Here is a 25,428-nt window from a genome sequence, read left to right as displayed (position 1 = left end):
GCAGACAGACTATGACTAAAAATCATTAGAAAGTTCTTAAAAGTTAAAAGTATTATTATAAAAACCTGTGCTTTTTATCTGTGATTTAGAAGTATTATTTTTCTTCTTTTCTACCCAAAAGTTTCATTCATACTGGAAGCAGAGGGCGCCCTCGAGCAGAAACTCCACACATAAACCTCAGAGAAGTAATCGTTCGTCTTCAGGAAATCCCTGATGTGAAGCTCGTTCTGTAGCTTCTATCCTCTGTAAACGAAGATAGAAACGCTTTGACTGATTAAACATGAAGATAATAATTCTGCGACAAGATATGGTGTATTTGAGTTCTTCAAGCCTTCTCGGGTATTTTCATAATAATAAAGTATGCAGTGCTGATTGACATGCTGTGATAAGAAGCCACATCAGCTCGACTGATGATATGAAGTCAGTTAAAACCGGTTATTGAACGTTGTATTTTGTTGGACAGCAGGTTTATGAACACTTCACATTACTAGTTTGGGAAGATGTTTGACGCGTGTTGCTTTTTCAAGCGCACGTTATAATAAGCGACTCAAACTCGCAGTCTTTCAGACGGAGCAGCGTTTACTGATCACAGAGCCGCTCTTCACTGACACGCTGGGCATTTATTTATTTCATTAAAATCGCAGCCTTTGCACTTTCATATTCGATTTCGATTAATCGTGCAGCCCTACTGGGTATGAACCTTTTAGGTGTAAAAAAGGTACAAAGATGTCCTTGTAAGGGTACTGCGCCAGTGACAAGCTGTTGTACCTAGGGCCCTATGATTTCCGCGATCACCGAATCGCGGACGGAATCGCGGAATTGGCATATTAACGCGGAATCTATTGTTAACACGGAATTTCCTGGAATTTTACATATTTGGAATGAAATGCGGTTTTGTGTGGGAGTAGAACGTATGTCTGGGAAAAATGCAGACCGGGGAAAGCAAATCTGGGCAACACAACCCCTCCCGTCATTTCAGCTCCGCCTTCAAAACAATGAAAGTCTGGCGAAGCGGCTCACAACGGCTCTGCTTTCGTCTGCGAAAAAGTTAAGAAACTCAACGCTAAGCCCTCAGTACCCTCGCGGGGAGTGCTTGCTGTATTTTGTCTTGTTTTTAATGCACTTTAATGTATGGAAAATAATGTCTTAAATGAACTTGAGAGAAAATGAGATGCGCGGATCAGCGTGTCTTATCCACATCATGTTCGGCAGAGGTAGATCTTAAAGTGACAGTAGCACTGATGATGCCTGTCATTAATGTTCAAAGAACAACGGGAACAGAAGATTGTAGCTTTAATGATGATTCATCTATATTTCACTTATTATTTATGCAGTTAAGAAAGGTGTTGATAACTTTATTCAATTTCTGTGTAGACTCCATCTGACAGGGAAGGCCACAGGTAAATATAACATTTATTATAATGGGTTTATGTAAAGATTGTTTTAATTAAATTAAAAGTTATTTTTTAAAGCCTAATAAATGTTAAAATTGGTAGCTTTCAGTTATAATGTAATGTAACGTCATCAATGTTTCATATAGACATTAATATCAGTGATACTGGCCTTCATTCATAAAAAGATGCCATTACAACACACATTTAAAATATGCTGTCTTTAAGTTGTTTCTAAATTAATTTGGAGAGTAACTGAAATTATTACAATATCAAAATATTAAAAACTCCAATGTTTTTAATTGCAATTAATCATGATTAATTACAGAAAAAATGCGATTAATTAGTTTTTTTTTATTATTATCAATTCACAGCACTAATATCTAGTTGTGACTTGAAGTGCTTAGAGTGCAGTGTTATGTTGCAGTATTTGTCCTGAAAAGTAAATGTGATGTTTGTTACCTCAATAAATTTAAGGTCATTCCTATTTTATGTTTTATGTTCTATTATATTAACTTTAAAAACATACTCTTTTTACGACTAAAATAACAGTTAAGGGTAAAAAAAACTGAATTCCCAAAAATTAAAACGGAAAAAAAGGAAATAGCAAAAATTTAAACGGAAAAAACGGAATTTGGGAAAAAATAAAACGGAATTTGGGAAAATTTTTTACGGATATCATAGGGCCCTATAGAGACAGAGCGTATTTAGGCCACGCCCACACCGGGGGGGGAAACAATCCAACTGGGAGGCTGCCTCATTGTCATTTCGGACTTATAACAAAAAACAGAACAATGTCTAAAAGCGGCTATGTGACAAGGTGTACAGCAAACAAGCAAAAAAACACAGAAATACGTTTTTTATAAGCTGTCGACCCAAAAAAACGAGCGTTTAAGAAGATAAAAGTGGATACAGGCAATACGAAGTGACGCTTCAGCAGGAAGAATGGGTAAATTTTGGGATCCTGACACTCAGTATGTCTCAGTATGTGTATGTGTGCAGTAAACATTTTGTCAATGTTAAGTCAAATATCCAAATGTCCGTTTTATATATAATATTTCCTGTCGTTGATTACATTCCCCTCTAGTCGCCGTAGTTATCAGTGTAATATGACCTGTAGCGCTCTCAATGGCCTGAATCCACTTTTTTTGTCCTAAAACGCTCGTTTTTTGGGTCAACAGCTTATAAAAACATCTGGGTTTTTGCCTCTGGGTTTTGTTTAGCTTGTTTGCAGTTCACTTTGTCACATATCAGCTTTTATACATTGTTCAGTTTTTTGTAATAAGTCCGAAATGACAAGGACGCAGCCTCCCGCAATGCAAAGTCAATGGAGACGGTTTGATTGTTTTCCCCCCCAGTGGGCGTGGTCTTCAGATTATGACGCGTGTCGCTCTGTCTCTATGTACCCCTAAAGGTACAATTTTTGCACATTTGTTTCTGAGAGTGTATACGAATATGTGCCTGGCAAAAGTCACGTGACTACCCGCCACTGCTGTTTCCGTTGGTTCAGACGATGTTTCCTGCACTGCCACCTGTTGTTTCTGGAGAGCGTGTGAAGTATAAACACCTCTGGAGCGCGTGATACGCGCACGTCTGCACTGGTTCACACCCAACTGAACGTGTCAAGCATAAACAAGGCTTCACAATAGCACGGTTTGCTCTAGAAGAGCCCACGGAAGAGCTTGCCTCAGGAAACTGTGCAAATTAAAAACACGATGGATGGTGTTTACGGCCATTTCCTTCTATCACAATCTCATAAGGAAAACCAACACTAAATCCAAACCAACAAAACTTTCTTATGCATTCAGGGACAAACTAAGAAACTTTTTCAGCTCAGAGAAATAGTTTCACGCGACGGCATGTGTTCCTCTGATTACCTGAGCCCCTGTGTGATACGCCGAGAACAGATTAACAAAATCCAGCTTCCAGAAAATCTCTCCTTCACATTATCTCAGTTTTTCCCCTATGTGGAAGCCTCCTCTGAACCCTGGGGTCTCCTCTCCGCCCCTCTTCCCTGTGCCGTGCAGCCGAGCGTAACGAGACCGGATTCAGACACACATGACTACACAAAGCCGCGTTGAAATGAGTTTACTCGCTCCGAGCTCCGATCACAGGCCTTTAATTTCCAGCCGACTCCGGTACAATAACGCCCCCTGTTCCTCTCTCTCTCTCCGAGCTGGAAGATCAAGAACGAACCGTGTGCACAAGCCTGTCTACCTAAACCACCGGTCTTGGGGTTAGACATCATAGACGACCACTTTAAAACAGCTGCCTTCAACGGCAGAGATAATAACCCTTCCATTAAATCACTCATCAAAACAGAGGGCGGAACAGGTATGAATGCTGTATTCTGGGTAAACGGAATTATAGGCCACATTAGGAGGAACAGGAAGTTAGTGAGACAAAACCTAAACCACGACCGTATCTTTAAAGCATCATCAAAATGACAGATATAGCCACATCATCATCCTTTGAGAAGGCAATCTCATGCGCCGCAAAGACAACAAAATCATCCGCTATGGCATACGAAGTACGAGAAATGTCAACTATAAATAATGATTTCATTCTGTACTGTAAAGTATTGACAGAAAAGTTCAATAATATATTAATTTCATATTTCTGTATTCAAATAAAAATGAATTTATAAATATACACATATTTATTCAGTAAATACAAATTCTCTAGTGTTGTAAACTATTAGAAATTGTGACTACACTCTAAAAAATGCTGGGTTAAAAACAGCCCAAGTTGGGTTGAAAATGGACAAACCCAGCAATTGGGTTGTTTTAACCCAGCGGTTGGGTTAAATGTTTGCTTAAAACAACCCAAATGCTGGGTGAAAACAACCCAAACACTGGGTGAAAACAACCCAAACGCTTGGTTAAAACAACCCAAACGCTGGGTGAAAACAACCCAAACACTGGGTGAAAACAACCCAAACACTGGGTGAAAACAACCCAAATGCTGGGTGAAAACAACCTAAACGCTGAGTGAACACAACCCAAACGCTTGGTTAAAACAACCCAAACGCTGGGTGAAAACAACCCAAACACTGGGTGAAAACAACCCAAACGCTGCACTCTAAAAAATGCTGGGTTAAAAATAACCCAAGTTGGGTTGAAAATGGACTAACCCAGCAATTGGGTTGTTTTAAGCAAACATTTGACCCAACCGCTGGGTTAAAACAACCCAATTGCTGGGTTAGTCCATTTTCAACCCAACTTGGGTTATTTTTAACCCGGTATTTTTTAGAGTGTGGTTGAAAACAACCCAAATGCTGGGTGAAAACAACCCAAACGCTTGGTTAAAACAACCCAAACGCTGGGTGAAAACAACCCAAACGCTGGGTGAAAACAACTCAAACGCTTGGTTAAAACAACCCAAACGCTGGGTGAAAACAACCCAAACGCTGGGTGAAAACAACTCAAACGCTTGGTTAAAACAACCCAAACGCTGGGTGAAAACAACTCAAACGCTTGGTTAAAACAACCCAAACGCCGGGTGAAAACAACTCAAACGCTTGGTTAAAACAACCCAAACGCTGGGTGAAAACAACCCAAACGCTGGGTGAAAACAACCCAAACGCCGGGTTTGCCCATTTTCAACCCAATTTGGGCTGTTTTTAACCCAGCATTTTTTAGAGTGTAATAAATTCATTTCATATTTGTATTTATAGCAAAAATATATACATATTTATAAAAGCAAGTATAAAAAATAAATAAAATGATTTAAAGGTCCTGTTCTTCGTGATCCCATTTTTCAAACTTTAGTTAGTGTGTAATGTTGCTGTTAGAGCATAAATAATACATGTAAAATTATAAAGCTCAAAGTTCAATGCCAAGCGAGATATTTCATTTAACAGAAGTTCCCTTTCAAAGCCTACAGCGAACGGCCGGTCTGGACTACATCCTGGTACTTCCTGCTTTAATGACGTCAGTAGAACCGTTTGTTGACTAACCTCCGCCCACAAGAATACACGGAAAAGGGGGCGTGGTCTTGTTGCTCCCTCGTGGAGAAGAGGAAGTGTTGCGTTCGGTTGTGTTTGTCGCCATGTCGTTCAGACGCTGTTATTTTCATCCTGGAGTCAAATCACCTTTGTTTGGCCTTCAGGGGCTGTAGTTTGAGCGCGTTCATCTCCCCGTTATGGTAAGAGGCGTGACCTTCCCGGGTAACGTGCCCTAAGCTGCTGTCCAATCACAACACGGGAACCGCTGGCACAATCAGAACTCGTTACGTGTTTCTGAAGGAGGGACTTCATAGAACAAGGAAATTCTCAGGCCGTTTTGAGGACAGTGAAAACAGCGGTATACAGATAAGTAAATTGTGTGAAAAATACTGTTTTTTTACACATGAAACATCAACACATGTTATATTGCACACTGTAAACACAATCAAAGCTTCAAAAAAACACGAAAAACGGGACCTTTAAAAAATAATTTATCAAAATAAAATGTAATCAAGTAGTGTAGCTACAAAAAAATGTGTATTTCTATTTATAACAAATATTTCTATTTATAACAAAAACAATACATTTATGTATAAAATGTTTTAAATAAAATTATAAATAATAAAATAATAAACACTATTGGAATAAATTGTAGTCAAGTCTCTAGTAAAGGTATAAAAAGTTCATTAATTAGTTTCTAAGTAATTAGTTCGCTTGACAGCCCTGGTTTATTCAAAATTTAATTTAGTAATTTTATAAACTTTTGTATTAAAATGAGAAAATGTATTGTCGTACATCAAATTCGGCTGACAAATTACCAACAATTGATTGTTAAAACCGCGGATTCATTCAGAAACACAGCTGTTGCGCCGGGACTATGCTCTGGCTTATAACCAGGTAATAGTTTTGTTGACAAAATTGAGCAAAACCAGACAATATTGTGTCTAAAATAACACATTATTAACTTTATTGAACTGTTGTATAAAATCAGAATCACCTTTGCACTTGTGCTATTCGGAACAAAAACAGCCCTCGTGTGATATTGTGATAACTATATATCACATGATATAAACATGAGACAATAAGCGTTTTTGCCCCAATATCTTCCATTTTAGGGACATTCTGACTGCATTCTATTGGCTTCACGACACTTGAGTTAATAATTTGAATGCGTTATTAAATGAACACGTTAAATCAACAGCCCTTGAATAAACTGTAGTCAAGTCTTTGAGCAGCACATGTTGATTTAGATTAGGATGCTTCCCAAAAAGCACATAACCAGGTCCTGGAAGAGAACTAGAAGAGAGCGTCTTGACATGTAAGTTGAGACGCACAGGGATAAAAGGGATTCCCCGTGTCTAAACACTACTATCACTCGCCATACAATCACACATCACTCAGTCCTGTTGACAAGGAAGAATTCCTCGCATGGGCTGTAAGTCATAAAACTCTTAGGGATCTGTTTGGAAAACAATGCGTAAGTGCAGGATGAGATACTATCTCGTGCTTATGATGGTCTGAATCCCTCTATCCCCCAAAACCAATCCTGGAGAGTTAATTAACAACCCCGAGTACAGGAAACGCAACCCGGCGGCAATGACCACATCAGAGCACAATGAAAGTGATCTGTATTTATGAAAATCACGTTCTAGCCTCATTTTTAATTATCAAAGTCAGTGTGTCCCTCAAGTAAAGATGGGGAAACTATTTCAATCAATTACTTTCCAGGGAAGAAAAACCTCGAGTCGAGATTAAACCTGTTCAGTTCTCCACTCGTGCGCAACTAAATAACAATTAAACCTTTGTTGACTCGATTGTTGGAGATTATGGAAACAGAACTGCACTCCGGTCAAAACAAGGTATTAGGTATTAATACTTCTGCTTTTATTCAGAAATACTTGCCCCAGAAACTGATTTTGAGGAGGCCTTTTTACCTTTAGAAAGGCATATTTCCATGTATTGATAACTCAATTGAATCAACTTGGACAATTACACAGTTAAATATACAATTAAATCTATGCAATTATCAATCATCAATCAAAACAAAAGTAGCTTATATCATGATGTATAATAAATTATAGCAAGTTCCCATCGTGCCAAGATGTCCTGCTATTGGGGCATGTTGTCACAAAGGCCCCGTTTACTCCTAAGATGCGTTTTGGTGGATCGGATCACAAGTAAACGAGGGAGAATTTTTGGTGTTTGAATCCATCTCTTTTGTCCACTTTCAACCACTTCTGTCCTGATTTCTTCAAGGGGAGGGTCTATGGGTGGGCTTTTTCAGATCTTTCGATCTAATAGAGGAAATAAGTTCACGTTTTACATATGAGCGCGCCTGGAGACGACGGAAAAGCATACGGAGAGCAACAGCTTTCGTTTTTGCCTTGACAGCCACAAGACGACACCAAACTGTTTTTCGTCTTTAAAACAAACTTGGTTCTTCAGACGTGGGGTAGGCAGAATTTTATTTTTGGTCGGCCCTGGGCAAAAGTGAGCGGGCACTTTCACACTTGTCACTGTCAACATAAACCAAAACTGTAGCTACTACCTGTCCACATACAAAATGTAAGCAGCGGTTACAACAAACGTTAGACACTTTATTTCCACTTTTCGAAAAGTTTCTTCAATTTTAATTAAAAATAAACACCTTTCCGATCTGATATGTGATGGGAAAAGGAAGTACAGCGAGTTCGGCAAAAGCCGGTTTTGAATCTCAGGTCGAATTGCATCAAAACTTCGTGCCACGCAAAGCGAATAGAGCATCTGACACGAGTGATTTCCATGTTAAGTCAATGGAAAGGCGCGTTGACGCGCGTCTGGAGGTCCTGCGGCACGATAGACACGTTTTGCGTGGCACGATGGACGCGACGTGAATGACGTGAATTGGACGCGAATTGAGCGTCTTGTGCGATACGCGTGTTATGCGCAAGTGGTGCTTTTTGTGCATTCACGCGTTTGAAGCGAACTCGCGCCTGATGCCCGAGTTGAAAAATCTGAACTTCGGCGTCAATTCGCGCCGCGTTAACCAATCAGGAGCCTGCTTGCTGCTGTAACGTGGTAAAGTGACGTGATGAGAAACCCCGCATAATTTAAAAATACTACTATTGTGTTACAAAATGTAGTTTTAAGACTTTTTCAGGTGAGAATGTAGTTGTTTAAAACTCAAATCTGTGGTTTATTTATAAAGAGAGCGCCTATTTAAAAAAAGAATCTTGTGTTTTTGGAGTTGTGAGATCCAGACGATCACCGGGCGCTCAGCGCTCATTAACCCCAGCGAGAGCAGCCTTTCCTCGGCTAGTCCTTCTGACGTTTGCCGCTGGCTCTGATGTCCTGTAGTGGTTCGTCTTGTGTGGATCTAACGACCGATCTTTGGTGTCATGAATCAATTTGTTGTCTGCCTAATCGTTTTGACTGAGGGCAAAGAGAAGTTTCATAACTTTATTTTTTAAGGATATTTAAATATACATGCAGTGAAGATAATGTAGGAGTTGCCTGGACCACATTTGTGTGGCTATTAATGTTTAATATATATTTTTTATGAAAATGAAAAGAGGCAGAGCAGTGTTTTATGACATATTTCTCCTGGAGCACCTTGAACGCGCTTCTATTTCACTTCAAACGCTCAATTTATATTATTTATAATGGATTTAAAATGTTCAAGCGTCCAACTAGACGCGGTAGACGTGATTTTGACGCTCTATTCACGCTTGGTGTGAACGCAGCATAACCCCTACACTATCACAACTGACAGACACTGATGGCGTCTTCCTGGCTTTACAGAATGAACCTGCGCTTGGAATTGAAAAGTCTTACCGTTACTTGTGGGCTGATGGATGGGTTCTGTCCCGGGTTAATGCAAGTTTTTAAAAGTCCTTTTTATAGAATTATGCATCGCTGCTGTTTATCTATCACACAACTGCAAATTATAGGCTAAGTGAATAGGTATACACATGTCATGAACTCACAGGCGTGAGCCTAACACAGCTGTCAATCAAACTCATCAAGCATTATGCAAAATAAATAAATATTATTATATTTGTATAATAAACTGGGGGGGCCTAGTCATCAAAGTGGGCGGGCCTGTGCCCGTCAGGGCTACGCCCCTGGTCTTCAGCCAACTAAAGTTTAAATCCCATCTGGCTAGTGTGCTTCCCATAATCTTTACACATTAGGTCAGTAGACAGAGAGTAGACGATCTATTGTCACACACATGCGTCTACATGAGTGTCTACACTATAAAAGCAATCCGGTCGAATGCGTTTTTGACTACCTCAGGAAGTAGTGGAAAGTGGACAAGCTCAAAACGTTTTAGAGCCCGTTTACACCTGTATTTAGCCTTATCCACTTAAAATCGGATTGATGAAATTGCTTCTTAAAGGTACAATATCTAAGATGTGTATATTAAAATATATAAAAACCACTAGAACAGTGTTATATACTGTATGTTGTTGACTTGTGTACTTACATTATCCCAAATGTTCTCAAGAATGTTAAAATCCAGAGAAAAAAGCAATTTTAAGTGTGAACACGTGTCTCATAGTAGCCGCAGAGTGAACGCACAGAGTAGCATTATAACATAACTTTCAACACACTCAAATGTATGTATTATGATAAAACAGCACTGCATTACCCCACATACACATGACTGGAAGAAGCCGAAGCGGCGACTGCGACATAATAAAAGCTCTGCTGCTCTCGAGCCGTGTGTCGCTCGTCTCTCATTAGCGATCGCCCCAGCGGCCTCGTTACGCTCCACCCTGCTTCACACTACAGTAACGTAATAAATCTTTGATACATTAGCTCATCCATGAATATGATTTCTTTTCCACCAGCTGTAGGGGTGAAGACAACAACTCCCATGATTCCGCGAAAACAAGGCGTCATCAAGCTACACCTTTTTTTTAAATAGTCGACCTCTAGCGGCGAAAATGACATATTGTGCCTTTAATACCAGGTGTAAACCCTATATAGAACCCTAGGGTTCTTGACTCACTTTTTATGTCAAGCAGTTTCATTAAAAAAAATATGTAATCAAAATAAATTTAATCAACTAAAACTAATCAACTAAAATGATGGGGACCCCTGAAATGTTCTATATATAAAGTGCCTCTTTAAAGTTCTATATGGAACTTTTTCTTTTGAAGAATGCAAAAAGAAGTGACTTTCAAAAATAAACCTAAAAACTAGAGTTAAAAATGTGACAGCTAGCCCCGGTCTACACTATATGAAATGTCTGACAACAAGAATTGTCTCAAAGGGCCGTTTTGTCTCCACCTGTTAAAAATCGAGCTCACTTTGGCCCTTGTTTGCTCATGAATATTTTGTATAATATTCACACAAACTCACGCTCCATATGTGTTCCCGGTATGATGCAAGACTTCCCAGCTGCGTCCACCAGCGCTGACCTCCTGTCCCGCCTGACTGCGGATGGCTGATTCATTTCCATCTGTATACCAGCAGATGAGAGATTCCTCCTGTCTTTCTGCCTTTCCTTTTCTCAGGCCATTCACAGAGAATGAATTCAGCCCGTCTAAAGTCCTTCACACCAGGACATGCTCAGAGGGGATTCTCCTTGACTCTGACCGACTCGCACATTTGCAATTCATCATCTTCCTCGCACGGCGACACAATAGCAGCAGCACAGGAGCTTTGTCATTCTAACGACGCACGCACCGACTATTTACAGCGTCTGACACCCGCAGAAAGGCTGCGTTTGCGTGGTGATGTTCCGTCATTAACTACCAGTTCAATTAGCATTTAAGACAAAGACAATAACAATCTTTTAAATAATCTTTGCTCTTCCGGGATGTATCAATTGATATGCAACAGTTTAGATTCGTGCGATTGGAAAAGCAGCATTATAAAGACAAGCAACGTTACTAGTGCTAAAACACAATGTATTTTGCAACAAGAAAAATCCAAACACATGCAAACTCATATCCCAAGTCAAACAAATCCAGCTGCAATTTCAGCCATGATCTGTATCCTAATGGGAATTCCAACACAGGATTCCAGCATAACAACAAGTAGATCTTAAGAACACAGTTCACAATAGGACTATTAGCTTTCCAATGGGATCAAATGTCCATGTGGAGCATCACAAGAAATTTAGGGCAAATCTTTCAAGGGTTTAACTCAAGAAGAAAGACATTATTCCAATAACATACCAGTTCTGATAAAGACTACAGATTGTCCAACAGGATATTTCCAGTTATTCCCAATTACTGGATACGGGAGTATTTTATGTTAAATATTTTGCACTTAATATGTTTGCAAAAAAACGGACACACTTTATCTTAAGACTACATAGTTATGCGTTACTACATGTACTTACTAAAGTAATAACAGTAAATTATGCATAAATACAAGGAACTAACCCTAAAACAAACCTTAACCGTAACTCTATAGTAAGTAAATGTTAGTGTTGTAGTACTCGAGACCGGTCTTGGTCTTAAGACCATTTTTTTTATTAAAAATAAGTAATTTCTCAGGCAGTAATGTGGATCTTTATGATTTTATGGTCATTTTTTAGGATTGGCTACAAACGATGTCTGAAATTCCAACAGGAATCATTTGCCTATAGGGATATTCCAGCTACAAACCTAAAGTAGACAAGGCTAAACTTACAAAAAGGTGAACATACTTTGCACATCCACAAACGTCAAAGACGTGTGTTCGGTGTATAACAACCAACATGTAAACACGTAATGGTTATTAATGTTTTGCTGGTGCAAACCCTTGTTTACCATGTCAATAAGCTTCTTTGAATGTTCAGAGCAAGCCAAACAGAGACAGACAAAGTGAGACGTACAGACAGCGCTGTTCAGATGTGGGAAATCCTGCTTTCTCTGCCTCTCGACAGATATTGAGACTCTCTGAAGCTGCGAAACTGCTTGAAAAACGCATCAGCGCAAACCCAAAGACTGCCGCCACACCTCGACAACCGCACAAACGTCTTACCTTCCCAGGGGGGCGATCCTGTGACCCAATGACACACGTCCTTTCTAAAATCTCATGTTTCCTGCAGCGGCGTCCACATTCCGTCTCAAACTCCACAACATACTGACTCCCACGTGAGTGGACGGGAACTGAAACAGCTTGTGATGGGGGGCTGTGTCCGTTCAACGATCCCCCCCTCTTCTCTCACCAATCTTCTCCTCCCCTCTCCCACACTCTCTTTACCTCCTCCTTCCCCTTCCCCCCTTCCTTCTGTCTCGGAATCACTGTGAGATCGGGAGCAGGAATGTGCGTGGTTCTGCTCCTTTTGGTCTGTCTGAACGGCTCCGGTATGACCCTGCGGAGAGCATCACATTTACACAAGAATTCAAACCCGCCTCTCACAAACACTGGCCCCGCCCACTTCTCGCACCTTTACCACAGAGCTCCGCCCACCTATGGGCAACTTCTCCTGCTGAAACAAAGTCTGCAGAATAAAGAAACCAATTAAACATGGCTAGGGCGCATTTAATAACAAAATCAAGAGAAAAAAAATATGAATTATAATATTGTAAAAGCATGATGATATTATTTTCTATTATCTTCATATTCTCATTACTATCATGTGTCTTTTTTCTGTAATCGTGAAATACAATGATTTTTTCTTATTTTGATCAACATTATTTAGTGCATTTAAATTCTACCATCATGCATAAATATTTAAAATACATAATTTTTCCTTTCACATCAAAGTAATGAGAATTATATTTTTATTGCATCAGGGAAATATGTGCTTAACTGCCATTAAAATAATGTCACAATGCCATAAATCTATAAATGGGTTCCATTTTGTCGTGCAAAATATAATTTAGTCTTTTTTCTTTTGATTTTGTGGCAAAAATATGTCCCAGACATGTTTCTTGCCCTAAAAAGGTTCTGTAATATTCACCCATCGTGACCTCACATTACATCCAAGTGTTGGCATCTACAAAAAAAAAAGAGAGATCTCTATCATATGCCAAAACAATACCCGACTGAAGAGGTTAAATCTTAAATATTTGGACAGAACAGCATGCTTATGTCTCTGTGAAGATAGAGGTGTGATTGGTGGGAAGGCAGCAGAGTTGTTGTCATAGCACCAGAGCTGTAGGAGGAGAGAGACACAGACGTCAATGATGACGACCCTAGCCGAATTCATTTTCAACACACACACACACACACACACACACACACACACCTTGTGTAGGTATTCTGGGACGCCAGGCAGTGGCCACAGTGTTTGAAGGGAGACTGTTCCATCACTCTGATCATGTGATCTGCGAGCTGCTTTGCATACATAGCAGCGCAGACGCCCGGGGCCAGATTGAGACCGGTGCAGAGACTGATATAACCCTGCGACAGAGCGCTGTGGAGGGGGCGAGCGAGCGCCTCAGACAGATCAACTGGACTGTGTGCAGCTCAGAAGAGCAACAGCTCGTCTAGACAATTGTGATTAAACTGTCTAAAATAAGAAGCACAACATTGCGGCTAGTCTGACGGCATATAAAGTGACTAACAACGCCAGCCAAGGTTATGACCCCTAATCTGGACAAACTCCACAGCTGGATAGTTCCTACCAAACAAAACACAGAGAGAGAGAGAGAGAGAGAGAGAGAGAGAGAGAGAGAGAGAGAGAGAGAGAGAGAGAGAGAGAGAGAGAGAGAGAGAGCCAGAAGGAAGAAAGAAAGAAATCTTTTGCATAGTTTGCGTAGTCTGTAACTTATTTACTAAACAATCATAATGATTATTTAAAAATAATAATAAGGGCAAAATTAACATTAAATGAAAATAAATGTAAAAGTTTTAATAACATGATTAATTAAAAACAAACATTTAAAAATCAAAAATATTAAAATGATTAAAAACAGTTAACATTAAATAAAAACAAATAATAATACTTTCAAATTAAAATAATGAGATTTATATTTCTATTGTATTATGGTAATGAGAATTTGGGGGAAATATGTGCTTAACCGTCATTAAAATAATGTCACATTTCAAAAATCTATAAATAGGTTCCTTTGTGTCATGCAAAATATTAATTTAGTAATTTTTTCTATTGATTTAATATGACCCAAAGATGTTCGGGCCCTAAAAAGGTTTGGTAATATTCACCCATCATGACCTCACATTATATCTTAGTGTTGGCATCCTTATTGTAATTTATTTACTAAATAATATTAAACTTATTTAATTTATATAATAAAAAAAAAGAGAATGAACATTAACAATCACGTGATAATTATAAAAAAAATAAAAAAAATAATAATAAAAATGTATAATGGCATAATTAATATTAAATGAAAATAAATGTAAAAGTTTTAATTCCATAATTATTCTAAAAAAACATTTAAATATTCTACAATTTTACATTTAAATAAAAAGATTTATTAAAAAATGTATTAAAAAACAATTAACATTGAATAAAAAAAAATTATATATTTTTATAATTTATATCTAAATTTAATTTAAATAAAATTCCACCTAACTTTGGGTAACTTTTACCTTTCAAACAATTTGCAACTTGGACTTGCTTATGGGTGGAAGGGAAACAATAATAAAAGCAGGCTCATTCCGAGTCAAGTCAACCAAATTTCAGAAAATTCCCTGGCTCAAATTTTTGATTTTGTTAATATTTTTTCTGAAGAAAGACAAACATAAATAGTGATGAATGAATGTATATTGACTGATAATCCACTATTTTGTTGAGGGGGTCAAAATGACAAAGGGGGAGCCAAATTACAGGGGGGTAAAAAAGACTACAAAGATGGCAGCATTATAATTTTATTTTTACACAGAGATTGGTAGGTATATTAGTAAAATATGTTGACTTTAGCAATCTTTGATGCATTATATGCCAACTCTTTTTTTTCTTCCTGTAACTCAAAAAGTATTAGCCTAAAGATATCTTAATATCCTTTTAGATTTTGGTTTTTAACAAACATTTCTTTTGGTATCTTCTTTTTAAAGGCCCAATAAGGTTGAATCCCAGAGACATGGAGATCTTAAAGGGGCACTTCAGCGCTGGGAAGATGAATGTGTATTTAAACTGTGTCATTTATGTAGTAGAAATGTGAAATTATTTTTGAATTTGGTGCCTTCTAGACTGAGAAAAGACAGAAAATGTATTTTTGTCTCATGTGGAGGAAAGACAACAACTCCCAGAATGCACTTGCTTCGCTGCCCTACGAGGCCACTCCCAAAGCCACGGCTATTGGTTATCACTTGCCCACCATGACACCGCCCCCAACATTGTTTTGATCTTCATAATAATACAATAATTTCGTTCAGTTGGAGAATAGACACCACAATTAAAAACTGAACGTGTCTTTTCAATAAAGTGTGAGTGAGCCGAACGAAAGTCACGTCACAGACGCAGCAGGAGTCAGATTTCATTCATCACGAGAGAAGAGCTGAGCAGAGCTGAGGTAAGCGCGGCAGTCATTCTCGGCGTGTGTCCAGTCTGGAGTGTTTTCAGATCGCATATGGAAGCTTAACTTTGAAACACTCACTTTGCTCTGCACCGCTCCGTTATGAATGCCCGATCTGAGCGGCAGTGGGGATCTGAGGATTTTTTCCAGAAATAAAATGCATAATTCTGTCGTCTCAAGGGATATGAGGGGGGAAGTACCATAATTTGAATATACTACTGGGTTTCTACTGATACAAAGCTTAATTCTAAATCGCTGAAGTAACCCTTTAACTAGCCTATAGACTCGATGAGTAAACTGGTCAATTGTACACATTTTCAGTGGTCAAAAACCAAACGTGGGCCACTTTGCACACAGCTGATACGTTAGTCTTTTACAGAGGAGTCTCTGAACAACAAATAATGCTGAAAATAGAAATGTATTGTTTATTTTACGCATAGAATATACCTGTATGTCTGAGTGCCATAAATATTACTTTCCCAAAGTTTGCATGCCTGTCACCCAAAAAATATTAAAGATATCTCAGTATGATTTAAGATTCTGGTTCTTAACAAAATCTTCTTTTTAAATCTTCATTTTCCAAGGCCCTATGTGGTTCAATCCCATTGATATGGAGATATTTTGTTGAATTTTAACCATTTTCAATGGTCAACAGCTAAATGTGGTTCACTTTGCACACAGCTGATACTTATTGCATTTAAAGATTGTATACAACATGCCTCAACAAAATAGTGGATTACTCAATATTAGTCAGTATACATTTATGACATTTAATATTTTGGCTTTCATCTTGTTTTATGTATTTCTTTCACCAGAATTATTTTTTTTATCAAAATTAAAAAATACAGTTGACACGGCATGACCCAGCACACTTTTCACGATTAAATCAAATCCTGATGGATAAAATAAAGCCCTGCCCTAAATTTCCAAATATTCTGCTTCACATGCTATCATGCGTGTCATTTTTTCCGATGTTTAACATGCAGAAAAGACACATCAGCTTTAACGAGACGAGTCAGTGTTGTTTTTCTGAGGAGAGAGACAGACGTGACGTGACAGTCTCCTCAGCGCTGAGAGGAGGAACAGGAGCAGTTTTCGGGTGAACTCGGGGCCGTCTGAGACCACAGGAATGCCAGACCGATAAAATATCAGCTGCATCGTCTCTTATTCTGCATCAAATGGTTAATTAAGGGATTTCAGTGATCTATTATAAAGGAGTTAAATATTCATGATGCTTCAGATCCTCAGGCCATTTTAATATGGTAATGTTGGGATATATGTGAAATAATAATTTTATAGTATCAGAATTGAAACTGACCTCTGTGACCCCAATTCCAAGCGTGACAGACAGATCGCTGAAGGAGACATTCTGATAATGATTCAGTCGTATCAAAACTCTGAAGTGATTAGCATGCTGGAGCCATAAATAACACAATATTTATATAACTAAAGAGCAGTGATAACAACATCTCCCTGGAACACTTCATTCTGATTGGTCAGTCATGGAATATTTCTGATATTAATGTCACCCATGACAACACTTTATAACCAATATTTCATACATAGCTACTCTACTGTTCAAAAGAAAGTCATATTTTTCTTCAGCAAGAATGCGTTAAATTGATCAGAAGTGCCAATAAAGACATTCACAATGTTTCAAATAAATGCTGTTCTATTGAAGTTTCTATTTATCGAAGAATCCTGAACATTTTTACGATTGTTTCCACAAAAAATATGAAGTAGCACAACTGTTTTCAACATCAATAATAATCATAAATGTTTCTTGAGCAGCAAATCATCAAGTTGAATGATTTCTGAAGGGTCGTGTGACACTGAAGACTACAGCTTAAAATATATTCAAATAGAAAACAGTTATTTTAAATTGTAATAATATTTCACAATATTACTGTTTTCACTGTATTTCTGATCCAATAAATTCGGCCTTGGTGAGCAGAAGAGACTTCTTTTAAACTGTGTATAAAATCTTACAGACCCCAAACTTTAGTTCTGTTTATTTTCATTGTGGGTTGGTTCTGTTTTCCCTGTTCCCGTTTGCCCGTGTTCCCAGTTAGTCTCCATGGTTGTTAATTTAGTACCACACCTGTTCTGTTTTCCTTTGCTTGCTCCTTTGTGTATAAAGCTTGGAACATACTCTGCAAGAACAAAGAAATTTGTTCGTTTTCTCGAGGTGGCAAGAACAAGAACAAAGTTCGTTCTGGCCAGGACATTCCATACTTCACGAGAAAAGCAGGTGCCGAACATCTCCGTTTCTCCGCATTAACCACGCTCACTTTAAAATTCTGACCAATCACACAATAGTTCTTGGACACCCACAAGAAAAAAGTTCTGCTCAGACGATGTGTCGAGAACGAGCTGCGAGAACTCCCAAACCAGGGCTCCGAGAACAAAAGCCCTGGGAGCGAGAACTGTTTTCTCTGTTCTTGCGGAGTATGTTGCGGCCTTAAGCCTTCAGTTCATTCAGTTATTTATCCGGTATTGTTTACGTTTGCGTTTCAGTTTACATGGTTGTTTATTAGGGGTGTAACGGTACATGTAATTCATCACAAACAATAACGGTATGGATGTCATGGTTTGGTGCATACAATCAGACGCTGAATACAGTCAGTCACAGGAGATCCACACTCCAGTCCAAAAAGGGGCTCCCGCAGTAATGCAACGCTGTTTGCTAACCGCCACAACAGAAAAAAATAGCAGAAGAAGAAAAGATGATCTATGCACCAACCCAAATTTGGCTTGTAGCCTAATTTTACGTTTCCAGAATGTTCTCAGAACGTTCTCAGAAATCCCCGCTGATGTCAAGGACGTCACCTAGTAATATTCTCAGAACGTTCAAAGCTGGTCAGGATGTGGAGTTCTTTAAAGGGTTGGGGGGACATTATTTGGTGGACCTTCACCGAACATTCAGGACGTTCTCGGAACGTTTAGGGGACCATATTTTATTTGGACATTTGATGTTCCCAGAATGTTCTCAGAACGTCCCAGCTGGTGTCAAGGACGTCGCCTAGTAACATATTCTGAACTTTCCGAGGCGGTCAGGATGTGGAGTTCTTTAAAGGGTTGGGGGATGTAATTTGGTGAACCTTCACTGAACATTCAGGACGTTCTCGTGAACATTCAGGGGACCGTATTTTATTTGGACATTTGGTGTTCCCAGAGCGTCCCCACTGGTGTCAAGGACGTCACCTAGAAACATTCTCAGAATTTTCTGAGCTGGTCAGGATGTGGGGTTCTTTAAAGGGTTGGGGGACGTTATTTGGTGGACCTTCACAAAACCTTCAGGACGTTCTCGGAACGTTTAGGGGACCATATTTTATTTGGACATTTGATGTTCCCAGAATGTTCTCAGAACGTCCCAGCTGGTGTCAAGAACGTCGCCTAGTAACATTCTCTGCACTTTTCGAGACGGTCATGATATGGAGTTCTTTAAAGGGTTGAGGGATGTTATTTGGCGGACCTTCAAGCAACGTTTAGGGGACCATCTTTTATTTGGAAATTTGATGTTCCCAGAACGTTCTCAGAACGTCCCCGCTGGTGTAAAGGGCATCGCCTGGTAACATTCCCAGAATGTTCAGAGGCGGTCATGATATGGAGTTCTTTTAAGGGCTGGAGGACGTTATTTACGGACCTTCAGGGAACATTCAGGTCATTCTGGGAATGTTTAGTGGACCCTTACTGTAGGACGTTCCCTCTGGGTCTCTATACTGCATTCCCATAACGTTTGCAGGATATTAAGGGGACCAACCTAGAACGTTATTTTTTGGTCCTATTTAGGTCCTTCTATCATGTTTACTGAATGTTTTCAGAACATGTTTGTGTGAATCTATATTCACTGGGCCGCTTTGCGAGGGTTGGTAAAACACAGGATTTGCACAAAAGTTGCTTCTCAAAGATGGATCAATACCAACCTTTTTGATCCAAACGTCACATCCAGAACACGCAAGTACTGCACTTTATAATGTGTTTGTGTTTGCAAATTGACTTTCTGACTGTGCTAATGTGGCTAAAGCAACCATTGTATTCAAGGAGACCAGAGCTTGTTTTTTTTAACCTGAAAATGCTCACCGCCTGTACAACTCAGAAGCGCACTTTTATTACTTCCTAAAAATAAAACTAATGACATAGCTCTGATCTCTGTGAATAAAGAGACAATGGTAGCTTTAGCCACCGTATAGCGTCCTTACCAGCACATTCACAAAATATAACGTGCTGTACTTACTACTTACATGTCCTGAATATGAAGTTTAAACAGTTGGTATTTATCCATCTTTGTGTATTCTACTCGCTGTGAGGTTCTCTATACTCCAATTGTTGTCGTAAACTAGCGCAAGCTGTAAAGGGTCCGCCCTATTCTAGAAAGGGGCGGGGAAGAGCAGCAGCTCACTTGCATTTAAAGAGACACACACTCTCTTACGTTTTTGCTGCCACCCAAATAGGGGCTTTCAAAACATCCGCTTTAATATGATATGCAAATGTGAAATGAAATGTGAATAATATAGTATGAAATTGAGCAAAACTTCATCATTATGCATTATGCAAGACCTTAACAAACCAAACAGATCAGCTAATGCTGAGAATTACTCCTAATATCAGAGTCGAGTCGAGATGGCGCCGAGGATGGCCGCAACGTCGCAAGCTCTGCTGAAACATTGTAGTTTTTTGTTTGTTCTGTTTATAGTTTTTGTGTTTTTTGTCTTGGATGTTGTCTGCCTCACTACGTACGACAGACAGACACTTTTGGACATTGGTTCGGCAATCGCACACCGAAAACCGGACTTTAAATTCTCCAGTGACGAACCGCTGCTTACAAACACAGCAGCGGATCCTTTTGTTTGGGCGGCCCGACCACGGAAACGCCGCCGGAGAAGGGGAAGCAGAGCCGGCGTGCTCATCAGATTAAGACGCCGCGCAAACCGACCCCCGCTTCCCAGTATTTTACTGGCAAATGTTCAGTCTCTGGACAATAAACTCTGCGAGCTGAGAGCACGGATCTCTTTCCAACGAGAGACGAGGGACTGCTGCATTATCTGCCTTACAGAAACTTGGATGTCCGCTGAGATTCCAGATTCGGCCATCGAAACCACGGGGTTCTCCGTGCATCGGATGGACAGAGAAAAAGATCTCTCCGGGAAAAGCAAAGGCGGGGGTGTATGTTTTATGATCAACCGATCCTGGTGTGATCAGAGGAACGTACATTCTATCAAGTCTTTCTGTTCTCCTGATCTGGAATTTCTCACGGTTATGTGTCGACCATTCTGGCTACCGAGGGAATTCACAGCGGTCATCATCACAGCGGTGTATATTCCCCCACAAGCCGACACAGACCGGGCACTGAAGGAACTGTATAGGTCAGTGAGTGAGCAGGAAACCGCGCATCCTGAGGCTGCGTTTATTGTGACCGGGGACTTTAACAAAGCCAACTTCAAGCGCATCGCACCCAAATACCACCAACATGTTAGCTTCAACACACGAGGGAACCGAGTTCTGGATCATTGTTACTCTCCCTTCAAGGATGGTTACAAATCACTCCCGCGCCCACCATTTGGCAAATCGGATCACGCTTCCATCATCCTTCTGCCCGCTTACTCAGAACCATCCAGTGCTGGTCGGACCAATCGGACTCTATGCTACAAGACTGTTTTGATCACGCGGACTGGGAGATGTTCCGGTCGGCCTCTGATGACGACATCGAGGTCTACGCCGATAGCGTAACGTGTTTCATCAGGAAGTGCGTAGAAGACGTTGTTCCGACCAAAACAATACGGCTGTACCCCAATCAGAAGCCGTGGCTAAATGTGGATGTTCGCGCGGCACTCAATGCGCGGACCTTCGCCTTTAACTCCGGTAATGCGGAGGAGCATAAACAAGCAAGTTATGCCCTCCGGAAAACCATCAGAGCAGCAAAACGCCAGTACAGGGACAAGATTGAAGGACAGTTCAACACCACCGACTCCAGAAGCATGTGGAGGGGAATTAACACCATCACGGACTACAAAGGGAACACAAACTCCACCGTGAACACCGCTGCCTCTCTCCCGGACGAGCTAAACACCTTCTATGCTCGCTTTGAGGGAACTAACACCGCCCTCGCGGAGAGAGAGCTCGTGGCTGAAGATACAGAGGTTAGTGCACTCTCCGTATCTGTAGCGGATGTTACCCGATCCTTCCGGCGGGTGAACGTCCGTAAAGCCGCGGGTCCAGACGGCATTCCGGGCCGCGTCATCAGAGCGTGCGCGCGCCAACTGGCTGGAGTTTTCACGGACATTTTTAACCTGTCCCTCTCCCTGTCTGTGGTCCCCACATGCTTCAAAACGTCCACCATTGTTCCTGTACCGAAGCAAGCAAAAACCACCTGCTTAAACGACTGGCGTCCTGTTGCTCTGACCCCCATCATCAGCAAATGCTTTGAGAGACTAGTCAGAAACCACATCTGCTCTGTTCTCCCCCCCTCACTGGACCCACTGCAGTTTGCATACCGCAAAAACCGCTCCACTGATGATGCCATTTCATCCACTATTCACACTGCTCTCTCCCACCTGGAAAAGAGGAACACATATGTGAGAATGCTGTTTGTAGACTACAGCTCAGCATTCAACACCATTGTGCCCTCCATACTTGACATGAAACTCCGGGCTCTCGGCTTAAACAGCCTGTTATGCAGCTGGATCCTGGACTTCCTGTCAAACAGACGCCAGGTGGTCAGAATGGGCAGTAACATCTCCTCACCACTGACTCTCAACACTGGAGCCCCTCAGGGCTGTGTTCTCAGCCCACTCCTGTACTCCTTGTACACACATGACTGTGTGGCAACCCACAGCTCCAACACCATCATCAAGTTTGCTGACGATACGACGGTGGTAGGTCTCATCACTGACAATGATGAAACGGCCTACAGAGAGGAGGTGCACACTCTGACACGGTGGTGTCAGGAGCACAACCTCTCCCTCAACGTCAGCAAGACCAAGGAGCTGGTGGTCGACTTCAGGAGGAATGAGAGAGAACACCGCCCCATCACCATCGATGGAGCACCGGTGGAGAGAGTCAGCAGCTTCAAGTTCCTCGGTGTCCACATCACAGAGGAACTCTCATGGTCCGTCCACACCGAGGCCGTTGTGAAGAAGGCTCATCAGCGCCTTTTCTTCCTGCGACGGCTGAGGAGGTTTGGAATGAACCGCCACATCCTCACACGGTTCTACACCAGCACTACAGAGAGCCTGCTGACTGGCTGCATCACCACCTGGTACGGCAACAGTACCGCCCGCAGCCGCAAAGCCCTGCAAAGGGTAGTGCGCACGGCCAGCTGCATCATCGGAGGTGAGCTTCCCTCCCTCCAGGACATTTACGCCAGGCGGTGTGTGAAGAGAGCTCAGAGGATCATCAGAGACTCTAGCCACCCGAGCCATGGGCTGCTCTCACTGCTGCCATCAGGCAGGCGGTACCGCAGCATCAGAACACGCACCAGCCGACTCCAGAACAGCTTCTTCCCACAAGCAATTAGACTCCTGAACTCTTGATCCATCAGGATCATAACACACACTGGACAGAATATCACTCAGCACAACCCACTGTCGATACACACACATTATATACACATTTATATAATTTATTATTATCATATAGCACCTATTGCACATTGGATCTCTACTGTGAATAATAATGTATACTGTACATTGTATACTATTATTATTATTATTATAGCGTAATGTATATTGTTTAATGTATGTTTTAGTGTGTATATTGTTTAAAGTATATTGTTTAAAGTATATTGTTTAAAGTATATGTATATTGTAAGTATGTGTATATTGGTTAAAGCTGTGAGAACCACACTCACATTGTGTAAATTATTTATTGTTTATTGTAGAGTTTACTGTGCTGTGAGTAATTGTGGGCGCATCAGTGTAATCTGATGCTGCTCAAAATGTTGTACATGTCATGTCGTGACTACTATGTTGCTCGGAACTGCACCAAGAATTTCACCTGCTGTTGCACTTGTGTACATGGCTGTGTGACAATAAAGTGATTTGATTTGATTTGATTTTGAACACAGATAAAACAGAACAAGCAAACACAACAAAACTGAGGCGACACATGTCGCTTTCAATTACGGCCGGGGAATTTTCCCTCTCCGTCTGTCATGTTTGCATTAGCCTTTCTGAAGTCCGCCACAGAGGAATTCAATAAAGCATCCCTGTCAGAGACAAAAAAACATCACGGTTCCCACAGAGAAGCTGTTTTACATCTCAACCCGTTCTCCAGCTACTGTTCATGAATCCGCAATCTTTCAACAATGACCCAAGAGAGAGGCTTAAGCCGAATGCTAAAGCTAGCGGCCTAACTGGGATTTTCATTTAAAATCATCGACACGCCAGCTGCAAGGAAACGCACTCCAAATTTGCTCACAGCTCTTTGGAATCACGCTCAAAGGCGATACATATTCATAACACTGAAAACAATGGCCTGGCTTTGCATAAAGGTACACAGAAACATGACGTGACTTGGGAATCACATTTTTGTCTGATTGTAAAACATGACAGATGAGAAATACTGCACCTCTCATGTGACCGCAAGTGTTTGTTTGGTTTTTATGATTTATATGTCTTGTCTTGTCTTATCAAGATAATCCTATATGGCGCCATTCTATGAAGACATTTTTGTTAACAAGTTTTCAACTAGCAGATGAAAATGATGATTCCAAACGCTAATAAATACTTGATTTGTTGAACAAATAGCTATACGTTTCCATTCAATGTTGCAAATTCAACTTGTGCGCAAAATTGCAATATTACATAAAACATTTGTGAGTAAAGCAGCGGTTCCATCCCATGTGTTCAAGAGAACAATATAGTCACTTCCTGGGAAATTAGTGCAAAATATCTGTAGTAAAAATAGAATCAGGGAAGAAACTGTGGCTCTTTTCACCTCCAACATAAAGGTCTTGTGTCTCAGAGCGTGCATCTTGCGTTTGGATGCTGGTGTTCGGGAACGCAATCAATCACTTCTGGGAGGGAATTAAACCAAATCATTCTGATGACAGACTTTCACTCGGGCATTTCAGGATGATCCATCGTAGTTTATGTGCATGTATTTTATAGTGGATAAATTTAACCTCAATTAAATGCATACAATTTTGATGTTCAAGTTATGTGCATCTTGGCGTTTTCATCCAGCGTTTCTTATGTGATATCCTAAAAATAGGTGGACGGAAACACAGCTATTAATGCCTGTTAAATAATGGTGTGTAAAGTACCAAAATTCAACACTTAGCATACCCCAACTCTGGCTATGAACAATAGCAATAGTTCATAATTAATGAACAGTTTGAGCTGTGGCGCAGCAGTTAACCGTTGTGCACGTGTCGCAGGTTTGAGTCCAGCCTGTGACTTTTTTGCCCAAAAAATTCTTATGACTTATATCCATACTTGTCAAAACTCCTGTTTTTCTCGGGAGTCTCCCATATTTCCCATCTCCCACCCCCCTCCTGTTTTGTTATTTCGCCCGGGAAACTTGTATGGCCCAAACCTCGTTATATGAATATTCATGTCAATATATTATTCCAAGGTTGTCCAGTTGACACGTCAAAAGCGTGCGATTTGACAGCATTTGACGCGTGTTTTTATATCAAAGTGCACGTCCTCGACGTGTGCTTTGCTATTTAAAAAACTCTGTG

The 25,428-nt window shown here is 40.5% G+C and overlaps 1 protein-coding gene across 3 annotated transcripts in view; it reads right to left on the bottom strand.

Moving 5' to 3' along the window:
- Positions 1–25,428, bottom strand: part of tiam1b (TIAM Rac1 associated GEF 1b) — a 132,298-nt gene that overhangs the window by 84,925 nt on the left and 21,945 nt on the right. The window contains exon 1 of one of the 3 annotated variants that reach the window (XM_079822650.1): positions 12,298–12,627. The exons of the other annotated variants lie outside the window; for them this stretch is intronic. The gene's annotated coding sequence lies outside the window, so the exon portion shown is untranslated. Of the gene's footprint in view, positions 1–12,297; positions 12,628–25,428 lie in introns of those variants that run through there. 3 annotated transcript variants of the gene reach the window in all.

This window comes from Gobio gobio (assembly GCF_949357685.1).
Source record: "Gobio gobio genome assembly, chromosome: 8".
Lineage (NCBI taxonomy): Eukaryota > Metazoa > Chordata > Actinopteri > Cypriniformes > Gobionidae > Gobio > Gobio gobio.
Note: the sequence above shows the minus strand (reverse complement) of the source record. Positions and strands in the feature narration are given on the sequence as shown.